Source organism: Thamnophis elegans, chromosome Z, assembly GCF_009769535.1.
Source record: "Thamnophis elegans isolate rThaEle1 chromosome Z, rThaEle1.pri, whole genome shotgun sequence".
NCBI lineage: Eukaryota > Metazoa > Chordata > Lepidosauria > Squamata > Colubridae > Thamnophis > Thamnophis elegans.
This window is the reverse complement of record NC_045558.1, coordinates 134,607,368-134,618,877: the sequence shown is the minus strand read 5'-3', so window position 1 is coordinate 134,618,877 and position 11,510 is coordinate 134,607,368.

Sequence of the window (11,510 nt, the reverse complement as noted above, 5' to 3'; positions counted from 1 at the left end):
CATTTTGGCCTTCAATGTGCCGGGCGAGGCCTGCGCAGGCCTAAACGGAGGATCGGAGAGGAGTCTCCTTTGAACCTCCATTTTGGCCTTCAATGTGCTGGGTGAGACCTACGCAGGCTTAAACGGAGGATTGGAGAGGAGTCCCCTCTTAACCTCCATTTTGGCCTTCAATGTGCTGGGCGAGGCTGTACGGGCCTAAATGGAGCATCGATGGGGAGTCCACTCTTAACCTTCATTTTGGCCTGCAATGTGCCAGGTGAGGCCTACACAGGCCTAAATGGAGCATCGGATAGGAGTCCCCTCTGAACCTCCATTTTGGCCTTCAATGTGCCAGGCGAGGCCTGCACAGGCCTAAATGGAGCATCAGAGAGGAGACCCCTGTTAACCTCCATTTTGGCCTTCAATGTGCCAGGCAAGGCCTATGTAGGCCTAAATGCAGCATCAGAAGGGAGTCCCCTCTGAACCTCCATTTTGGCTTCAATGTGCCAGGTGAGGCCTGCACAGGCCTAAATGGGGCATTGGAGAAGAGTATCCTCTGAACCTCCATTTTGGCCTGCAATGTGCCAGGCAAGGCCTACGCAAGCCTAAATGGAGCATCGGATAGGAGTCTCCTCTGAACCTCCATTTTGGCCTGCAATGTGCCGGTCAAGGCCTACGCAGGACTAAATGGAGCATCGTATAGGAGTCTCCTCTGAACCTCCATTTTGGCCTGCAATGTGCCGGTCAAGGCCTACGCAGGCCTAAATGGAGCATCAGATAGGAGTCTCCTCTGAACCTCCATTTTGGCCTGCAATGTGCCGGGCGAGGCCTACGCAGGCCTAAATGGAGCATCGGAGGGGCAGGAACGCTCCTCCAAACGTCCATTTTAGCTGACAAAATGCAGGACGAATGTTGCACAGCCTCCGTGGTTGTTGCAGGGTTCGTCATTTCAGGACTTGTTCCATGCTCATACCCCCCAGGGATCACCTGTATTTGAGGGGCTGTCACAAAGAAGAGAGGGTCAGCCTATTTGCCAACAGGCAAGACAAGAAACAACAGATGGAAACTAGTCAAGGAGGGAAGCACCCTGGAATTAAGGAGAAATTTCCTAACAAGGAGAACAATCAACCAGTGGAATGCCTCAGAAGTTCTGGGTGGTTCATCCCTGGAAGTTTTTAAGCAAAAGACTAGACAGCCATTTCTCTGAAATGATGTAGGGTCTCCTGCTTGAGCCCTTAGAAATTTTAGAAATTACAACAGAGGGAATAGCTTGTTGAGATTGAGCCGCCAAAAGTGACTGAGAAGTGGAGAGCTAGATCTAAAGGTTGATAGGACCAATTAAAGGATAATTTAATTACAGGAAAATCCTGAGCATGAACTGGAAGACTAAGTAGGAGATGGGTGGAAACTAATCAAGGAGAGAAGCAACCTAGAACTAAGGAGAAATTTCCCAACAGTGAGAACAATTAATCAGTGGAATGACTTGTCTTCAGAAGTGGTGGGTGCTCCATCACTGGCGGTTTTAAAAAGGAGATGGGACAAGCATTTGTCTGAAATGGCATAGGTGCAGGTGTCTTTGGGATTGACGGGATATACCCCTTCCTATCACCGTCTCTTCAGGATGGTTTAGGTCCAGTTGGACCATCCTGCAGGTGGAATTTCGGCAGCATTCTCAGAACCCCGTGATGGCTAACCTCTGTGTGCCGAAATCTCTCTGGGCACGCCAGCCGTTGCCTGTTGCTCTTCGGAGTTCTAGCATGCACATGCGCACTAACCAGCTACTATTTGCATGCACAGGAGTGCCAGAAACCAGAAGCCAAGTTAACCGGTGCACATCTGCATGCCAGAAACCAGAAGCTCAGCATGTGCGTGCCAGAGAAATGCTCTTCCGGTTTCCGGAACTCCTGTGCGCACATGCTGGGGAGCTGCTCTTCTGGTTTCCTGTGCTCCTGCATGCGTGCATGCTCCTCTTTCAGCACTTGGTGCAGAAAAGACTCCCCAACACTGGCATAGGGTCTCCTGCTTAAGCAGGAGGTTGGATAAGAAGATCTCCATGGTCCTTTCCAACTTTGTTATTATGTTCTATTCTGGTCTGACTTTCAAATGTGTTCAAACAACATGTTCAGCTCCATCCAAGACAGAGGTGGTATTCAGCAGGTTTTGACCAGTTCTGGAGAACTGGTAGCAGAAATTTTGAGTAGTTCAGAGAACTGGTAAATACCACCTCTGGCTGGCCCTTCCCCCATCTTTTCTCCACCTCCTGAGTCCCAACTGATCGGGAGGAAATGGGGATTTTGCAGTATCCTTCACCTGAAGTGGGGAGGAAATGGAGATTTTACAGTATCCTTCCCCTGGAGTAGGGAGGAAATGGGGATTTTGCAGCAACCTTCCCCTGGAGTGGGGAGGGAATGGGGATTTTGCAGTAATCTTCCCCTGGAGTGGGGAGGAAATGGGCATTTTGCAGTAATCTTCCCCTGGAGTGGGGAGGAAATGGGCATTTTGCAGTAATCTTCCCCTGGAGTGGGGAGGAAATGGGCATTTTGCAGTAATCTTCCCTGGAGTGGGGAAGGAATGGGATTTTACAGTAACCTTTCCCTGGAGAGGAGAGGGAATGGGCATTTTGCAGTATCCTTCCCCTGGAGTGGGGAGGGAATGGGGATTTTACAGTAACCTTTCCCTGGAGAGGAGAGAGAATGGAGATTTTACAGTATCCTTCCTCTGCCCCGCCCACCAAAGCCACACCATGCCTACCAAACCACGCCCACAGAAGCAGTAGTAAAAAAAAAATGAATCCCACCACTGATCCGAGAGATTTGATCTCTTCATTGGTCGGAGAAAGATCCAGTCGTGCTAAAGGTAACTTGGAATAACCACGGAAAAGGGGACAGGGCAATTCAAAGGGAGAAGAATAAGAAGGAAGAAAATAAAGTGTTCCTTTTACAGAACCCAAGATTGCCAGAAATAAGTCAAATAAAGGGAAATGAGGGAAGGTTTTCTTCTTAAAGCTACAACAGCACCAAAGTAGGTTTATAAGAGACAGTTTGGTGTACTTGATTAGGACACTAGGCTAGAAAGCAGGAAGCCGTGAGTTCAAGTCCTGACTTAGCTACGAAAGCCAGCTGAGTGACTTTGGGCCAGTCCCCCATTCTTAGTCCACCTCACAGGGTTATTGTTGAGAAAACAAAGTAGAATGTGTGTTGGCAGTTTTCTTTTATTTTTTTAGCAGATTTTTTAAATTATTTTTTCCCTTCTACAACACCTTACAGTCATTATATCAACATTGTTATGTTATCATACCTGTACATGTATATAATATTTCGCTTCTATATTTACACACCTTTATACATATATCTATATCTATATCTATATCTATGTCTATGTCTATGTCTATATCTATCTCTATCTCTATCTCTATCTCTATCTCTATCTCTATCTATATCTATATCTATATCTATATGTCTCTATGTCTCTATGTCTCTATGTCTCGATAGCTATCTCTATCTCTATCTATCTCTATCTATATCATCTATCTCTATCTCTATCTCTATCTCTATCTCTATCTCTATATCTATATCTATATCTATATCTATATCTATATTATCTCTATCTCTATCTCTATCTCTATCTATATGTCTATATGTCTATATGTCTATATGTCTATATGTCTATATGTCTCTATATCATCTATCTCTATCTCTATCTCTATATCTATATATCTATATGTCTCTATGTCTCTATGTCTCTATGTCTCTATATCTATCTCTATCTCTATCTCTATCTCTATCTCTATCTCTATCTATCTCTATCTCTATCATCTATATCTATCTCTATATATCTATATCTATATTTATATTTATAAACATTTATAGATTTATATCTATATCTAAATATCATCTATCTATCTATCTATCTATCTATCTATCATCTATCTATCTATCTATCTATCTATCTATCTATCTATCTATCTATCTATCTATCATCTATCTATCTATCGGCTTAATTAATTTTATTCTTGTTTTGCAGCCATTTGTACCAATTGTTCCAAATTTCATATTATTCTGGCTCTTCTTTATCTTTTAATTTCAGTTTTAATTTCTCCATCTTCGCACAATCCAAAGTTTTTTTTATCACTAATTCGTCCGAGGGGATATTATTTTGTTTCCAGCATTGGGCAAACAGTATTCTAGCTGTGGTCAGCAGGTGTATTAATATATACCTAATTTTCTTTGTATATTTCCCTTTGATTATTCCCAGCAGAAAGATCTCGGGTTTGTATTTTATCTGTACTCCTGTAATTTCTTGCACCCATTTCCAAATTTTTGTACAATATTTTTGTGTTTCTGGGCAAGTTCACCATATGTAATAAAAAGTCCCTTGTACTTTTTTACACTTCCAGCAGGTCGGCTTCATGTTTGGGTACATTTTAGCCAATCTTGTTAGTGGTAAATGGCGTTTTCGCCACCTTGAGTTAAAGTATCTGATCCTTGAGTAAAGTATCGTCATTCCCAAAGAAGAGAGGGGAAGAGAGTGAAAGACGAAAGGGTAAAGGAGAGAAAGAAAGGAAGGGGTAGTAAGAGTAGGAGAGAGGAAAGGAAGGGGAGGATTAGGGGAGAAAATGGGAAAGAAGAAAAGAGAAAGGAGAGGAGTAAAGAAGAAAGTAGAGAAGAAGGAAGGGTAGAAGAAGAGGAGAGAGGGAAGAAGTAGGGCTGTTGTAACACAACATGGATGTATGGAATGGCAGGAAAGCAACCTCGATTATACTATTCTATCTTTAGGGGAAGAATGGAATCCTCAATGTTAAAGGATAATATAATACTAACAATATCTATGAGAAATGTGTATTTGTGAATGCATGTATGAGAAACCAAAAAAACCCCTATTTTCAGAAGAAATAAAAAGAATTTGCAAAGATAAAGGGACGTGTGACTCATCCCTCCCCCTAAATCTTGGGGCAGTGAGTTCTGCAGATCAACCTCCCCTGAGAAAAATAAAAGAAACAATTTCTCCTTGGAATTGGAAGAGTCTTGTCCCTCCCTCCCCAACCACTTACAACGCAACAGATCCTTGGCCAACAGCAGTCCAACACATCGGGGTGTTTCTCTTGCCTTCTCGGGGCGCAAGAGGCAGCCTGGCTGAGCCCCACTTGGGAAGGAACGCTCCCCATCAGCCCCCGGGGCCACCTGGGCCAAGGCTGCAGGGCTTTTCCTGGAGTAATAGGTGAAACCTCAGCTGGCTCTGCCTTTGAGATGGCCTTCAACCCCCCCTTCAGTCTGACCTCATAATGATAAAAAAGGGGGGAGAAATAAGATCAAGGGGGGGAAACCACCCACCCACCTTCCCTCCCTCCTTCCCACCCTTGCTGATGCCTTCATTTGCTGGGAGACCGTCCTTAAAACAGAGTAGGATTGGGGGGGGGGGGGACTAGAAGTCAAGCTACTAGATTTCATGTCATTTGAATTTCAACTGGATCACAATGAAGCACATTTAATGACATTGCGTGATCCGGGCTCTCCTGTGATCCTTCTAACATCCCACAAATGGTGGTTTAGCAACAAGGCGCAGGGAAAAAAAGAGCACCACTGTGATACTTGTGGACTTGGTGGGGTGATGGAGCCTCAGGTGGCCTCAGCAGTCTACCTCAAAGGTTCGTAACCTTCGGTATACAGTAGCAGATCCCAGCATTTGAGGGGTTGAAGAGCCTGGGTCTCCTCATGAAAGAAAGAAAGAAAGAAAGAAAGAAAGAAAGAAAGAAAGAAAGAAAGAAAGAAAGAAGGAAAAACCACCCTTTTCCTCATAAAAAAAACATGTAAGTGTTTGAAGACATACAGTATTGTATTTATTATATTACTGGTTTCTCCACCTTGGTAAATTCTAGAGGTGTCTGGACTTCAGCTCCCAGAGTTCCCCAGACTTCACAATCATTGCTGAGAATGCTGGGAATTGAAGTCTACTCAGGCAGCTCAAGAGGGGATGCGCTGATTTAAAATTGTAGTTATTTATGATGTGTTCCAATTAGACATGTAAACCACAAGTTGAAACTTGGTCATTCAAGTCATACGAAGGCCAATCCCTTTAAAAAAATGTTTTCGAAGCAAATATTTATTAAAATTATATCTATATCTATATATCTATATCTATATCTATATCTATATCTATATCTATATCTATATCTATATCTATATCTATATCTATATCTATATCTATCTATATCTATATCTATATCCATATCCATATCCATATCCATATCTATCCATCCATCCATCCATCCATCCATCCATCTATCATCTATATCATCCATCCATCATATCCATCATCCATCTACCTACCTACCTATCATCCATCTATCTATCTATCCATCCATCCATCCATCCATCCATCCATCCATTTCTCTGTCTATCTATCTATCTATCTATCTGTCTGTCTGTCTGTCTGTCTGTCTGTCTGTCTGTCTGTCTGTCTGTCTGTCTGTCTGCCTGCCTGCCTGCCTGCCTGCCTGCCTGCCTGCCTGCCTGCCTGCCTGCCTGTCTGCCTACCTACCTACCTACCTACCTATCAATGGTTGTGTGTGTTCCAGCATAACTCTGGAACACCTCAAAAAATTTCAACCAAACTTGGTACACAGATGTGTTCTGTTAAGATACAGCCTGTTGTGCCTTAAAATGGCTTCTACTGTACAGCACAGTGGAGTTGCCATGATAACGGCTTCATAGTACTCCACAAGGGGGTTCCTTCTGGTAAGGGAGAAAATCCAACAATAGAAATTACACTTCTGGGGGCACAGGGAAAACATTTTTAACTAATTTAATTGTCGCTGAAATCAGGGCTCAGGGAGAAGTTGCTCTTGCCATCGTCTCTTTGGAATTGCGGTGACGTTAATGGAAGGAGGGAGGACAGCCAATTCGGCACTTAAGTTGCCACTTGGCATCTGCCATGCCTGTCTAATACAGGACTGGGATAAGTAAATACCCAGGCAACACTGGGTTATCAGCTGGTATTTAATATTTAAGAGCCATTTTAGTCTAGTGATTAAGGCACAAGGATGAAACCGGGAGACCAGGAGTTCTAGTCCCACTTTATGTGTGAAAGCTAGCTAGGTGACTTTGGGCCGATCACCAGGCAATCATGAATTCTGGTGCCACCTTAAGTATGAGAGCCAACTGGGTGACTTTGGGCTGATCACCAGGTGATCCTGAGTTCTAGTCCCTTTCTTAGGCATGAAAGCCAATTGGTGATTTGGGACCAGTTAAACACTCTAACACAACCCGCTTCACAGGGCTGTTGTTGTGGGGGGGAAAGGAGGAGGAAGGACTATTAGGCATCTTGCCATTTTATAAAAATAAAATGCCCATTTTTCATGCAAGCATCTAGTCCTCAACATTCTTCATACTGCAGCATAGCCTCAAATCTTTCATTTCCCTGAGTAACCTATTGAAATTGTCTATTGCTGTCTCAGTTACTAAATTAAGATTAATAAATGTCAGATAGGCACTTCTAAGGGATGGGGGTGGCTCAGTGGCTAAGACACTGAGCTTGTCCATTCAAAAAGGTCAGCAGTTTGGCGGTTCAAATCCCTAGTGCCTGTTACTTGTCTGGGCTTCTGCCAACCTAGAGGTTGGAAAGCACATAAAAATGCAAGTAGACAAATAGGGACCACCTTTGATGGGAAGGTAACAGCATTCCGTGCACCTTTGGCGTTTAGACATGCCGGCCACATGACCACAGAGACATCTTTGGACAGTGCTGGTTCTTTGGCTTTGAAACGGAGATGAGCACCGCCGCCTAGAGTCGGGAATGACTAGCACATATGTGCGAGGGGAATCTTTACCTTTAGGCACTTCTAAACCCATGAGGCCATCTGCAGCTTTGGGGTGCAATGAAACCACACTTTCTTTTCTTCCAAACATGTTTTATTGTGGTTTATGTATGAACCAGGGGTGGGTTCCTGCCAGTTCTAACCTCTTCTATAGAAGAGGTTCCACAAATCTACAGTGACATTTAGAACCGGTTCCAGCTCCATCCCCCACCCGTCCACACATCATCAAGATGAAGAGCAAGAGGAGGAATTCTGGGAGTTGAAGTCCACAAGTCTTAAAGCTGTCAAGTTTGAACACCCCTGGGGTTTTTCTTCTAAAAGGTTAGAGGTGCAAGGATCTTGTAACTTGACAGCTTTAAGACTTGGGTGCTTCAAATGCCAGAGTTTCTGAGCCAACATGACTGGAGGAGGAATTCTGGGAGTTGAAGTCCACAAGTCTTAAAGCTGTCAAGTTTGAACATCCCTGGGTTTTTTTTTTCTAAAGGGTTAGGGGTGCAAGGGTCTTGTAACTTGACAGCTTTAAGACTTGCGTGCTTCAAATGCCAGAGTTTCTGAGCCAACATTTTGGTTGCTAAGCAAGAGCGTTGTTAAGTGAGTTTCACCACATTTTATAAGTTGGCCATGCCCACCCAGTCATATGACTGCCAAGCCACTCCCACTCAATCACATGGCTGGCAAGCCACTCCAACAAGCCACTCCCACGAAGCAGCCCACACCTACAGAAGTGGTTCAAAAATTTTTTGAAACCCACCACTGGTGTGAACCAAGCCATGGTGGTCATCCCCAACATTCTCCCTGAGGTCTCATATTCTGTGAAGCTCATTCACCCAGATTTCAAGGCTCCTGAATCTAACTGATAATGAAAACTTGGGGACCTGGGAATTTTAAGTTTGTCAAGGCGAAAGTTTCCAAGGCCAGTCACTCCCTCTAAGCCAGACTTCACAGGGTTGTTGTTATCGGAAAAATAGGAAAAAGGAAGAGAAGTAGTCGTGTTCACCACCTTGAGTTACATATGAAGTAATAAAGAAGGGATAAAAATGGAAAAACAGACAAATCAATCAGTAAATACATAAATATTGGCCATCAGTAAATAAATACATAAATGTTGTACCTTTAAATGGTTTCTACTGTACTGCCGTAAAATGGCTTCTACTGTGAAGCGCAGTGGAGTTGCCATGGTCACGACTTCACAGTACTCCACAAGGGAGCTTCCTCTGGTAAGGGAAAAAGAATTCTAGGATCACATTTAAACAACTCCATGTTTGAGAGACATTTTCTCTGCTGGCTCTTGGTGGCTCTGCCTTTCTCACAGCTATGTTTTAATTCCCACCCTCGAGGTTCAAACCGATCATATGAATTTTGCGAAAACCTACAGTTCCAAATAAAAGTCTCACAACAAATCATAAAACTAGATCAGTTAAAGTCTCTTTAAAGTTCAGCCCACTTCTCTGGCTTTCCAAAACAGTCCATCCACACAACAGCCTTCGTTTTAATTTTTATTCCAGCTTTTTTTGCCAAAAGTTCAAGACAGTATACATTCCTTCCTCATTTGTTAACACAGCAGCCCTGTGAGGTAGGCGGGATGAGAAAGCTTCGGCTGAAGTCCTCCTCAGCTTCTGAAACTGAGGGGGGGGGGGGGTCAACTAGAATCATCCCGATCCAACATCTTAAACAACTTCATCTCCAAGAATTAACATGTAGTCCTCAATGGAACTGCATCTACATGGAGGGAAGTATGCAGTGTAATACCCCAAGGCTCTGTTTTAGGACCAGTACTCTCAACAGCTTCATCAATGATTTGGATGAGGGGATAAACAGGAACTCATCAAATGTGCAGATGACACCAAGCTGGCAGGAATAGCCAACACTCCAGAAGAAAGGCTTAAGATACAGAAGGATCTGACAAACCTGAACATTGGGCACTATCTAATAAAATGAAATTCACTGGTGAAAAGAGTAAGGTTCTACATTTAGGCAAGAAAAAACAAATGCACAGGTACAGTATAGGTGGCACCTGGCTCAACAGTAGTAACTGTGAGAGGGATCTTGGAGTCCTAGTGGACAACCATTTAAATATGAGCCAGCAGTGTGCAGCAGCTGCCAAAAAGCCAACACAGTTCTAGGCTGCATAAACAGAAGGACAGGATCAAGATCACATGAAGTGTTAATACCACTTTATAATGCCTTGAAGGCCACACTTGGAATACTGCATTCAGTTTTGGTCGCCACGATGTAGAAAAGATGTGGAGACTCTAGAAAGAGTGCAGAGAAGACCAACAAAGATGATAGGGGACTGGAGACTAAACATATGAAGACGGTTGCAGGAACTGGGTATGTCTAGTTTAATAGAAAGAAGGACTAGGGGAGACATGATAGCATTGTTCCAATATCTCAGGGGTTGCCACAAAGAAGAGGAAGTCAAACTATTTTCCAAGGCACCTGAGGGTAGAACAAGAAGCAATGGGTGGAAACGAATCAAGGAGAGAAGCAACTTAGAACTGAGGAGAAATTTCCTGACAGTTAGAACAATTAATCAGCGAACAGCTTGCCTCCAGAGGTTGTGAATGCCCCAACACTGGAAGTCTTTAAGAAGATGTTGGATAGACATTTGTCTGAACGGTATAGGGTTCTTGCCTAGGCAGGGGTTTGGACTAGAAGACCTCCAAGGTCCCTTCCAACTCTGCTATTGTATTGTATTGTATTGTATAATTAAAGACTGTCATTTCAGAACATAGTCAGTGGGTGGCAGTCATGAATTAGAAATGTGTACAAATGCCAAAACAATAGCAGGAAGGTTATAAAACCTTCCCAGTGGTTACTTTATACTCTACTGTAGCCGGATCCTCTTGAGAAATGTTCCCCAACTTTGGCAATTTAGAGATATGTGGATTTCAGAACCCCCCAACCAGACATGTATGTTGAAACTCTAGAAAGAGTGCAGAGAAGGGCAACAAAGATGATTAGGGGATTGGAGGCTAAAACATATGAAGAACGGCTACAGGAATTGGGTATGTCTAGTTTAATCAAAACAAGAACTCGGGTCTCAGTCCTGAAGTGAACCTGGCTGGAAATCAGGTGGAACAACAGTTGATGACCTCTTTCTATTGGTCCACCATAGAACGTGTCCTCACCTACTGCATTATAGTTTGGTAGGCTGGTTTAACTGCTGTGGCCAGGAAGGCACTAGAGAGAGTGATCAATTCGGCCCAAGTAACCATCAGTTGCCCTCTTAACACCACTGGATGACATCGCCAGGTCTCGCTGCTTTAGCAGAGTAAGGAAGATACTCAGAGATGGTTCACACCCTGGTCAGTGTCTCTTTGCGCTTCTACCACTGGGCAGAAGACATCAAAGCATAGCCAGCTGAATAAATAGGTTTAAAAATAGTTTCTTGGGCTGTCAGTCTCTTAAACACAACCACAATCACTCCACACACACACACACACACACACACACACACACACACACACACGGAAACTTATGACTACTTTTTTCTTTCTTTTTTTCCTAAGTATTTGCATAGGGATTATCCTTTATACTATTTATGTTGTTTGTGTTTTTTTTGTATGGATTGCACCAGTGAGACTAAAACCAATTTCATTGTATACATGATGTACAATGACAATAAAGGCTATACTATATTGTTCTGACACCCCTCCGTACGGGAGTCACGCCGACACAAGATTACAGCTAGACAATTTATTCACAGTAAATTGAC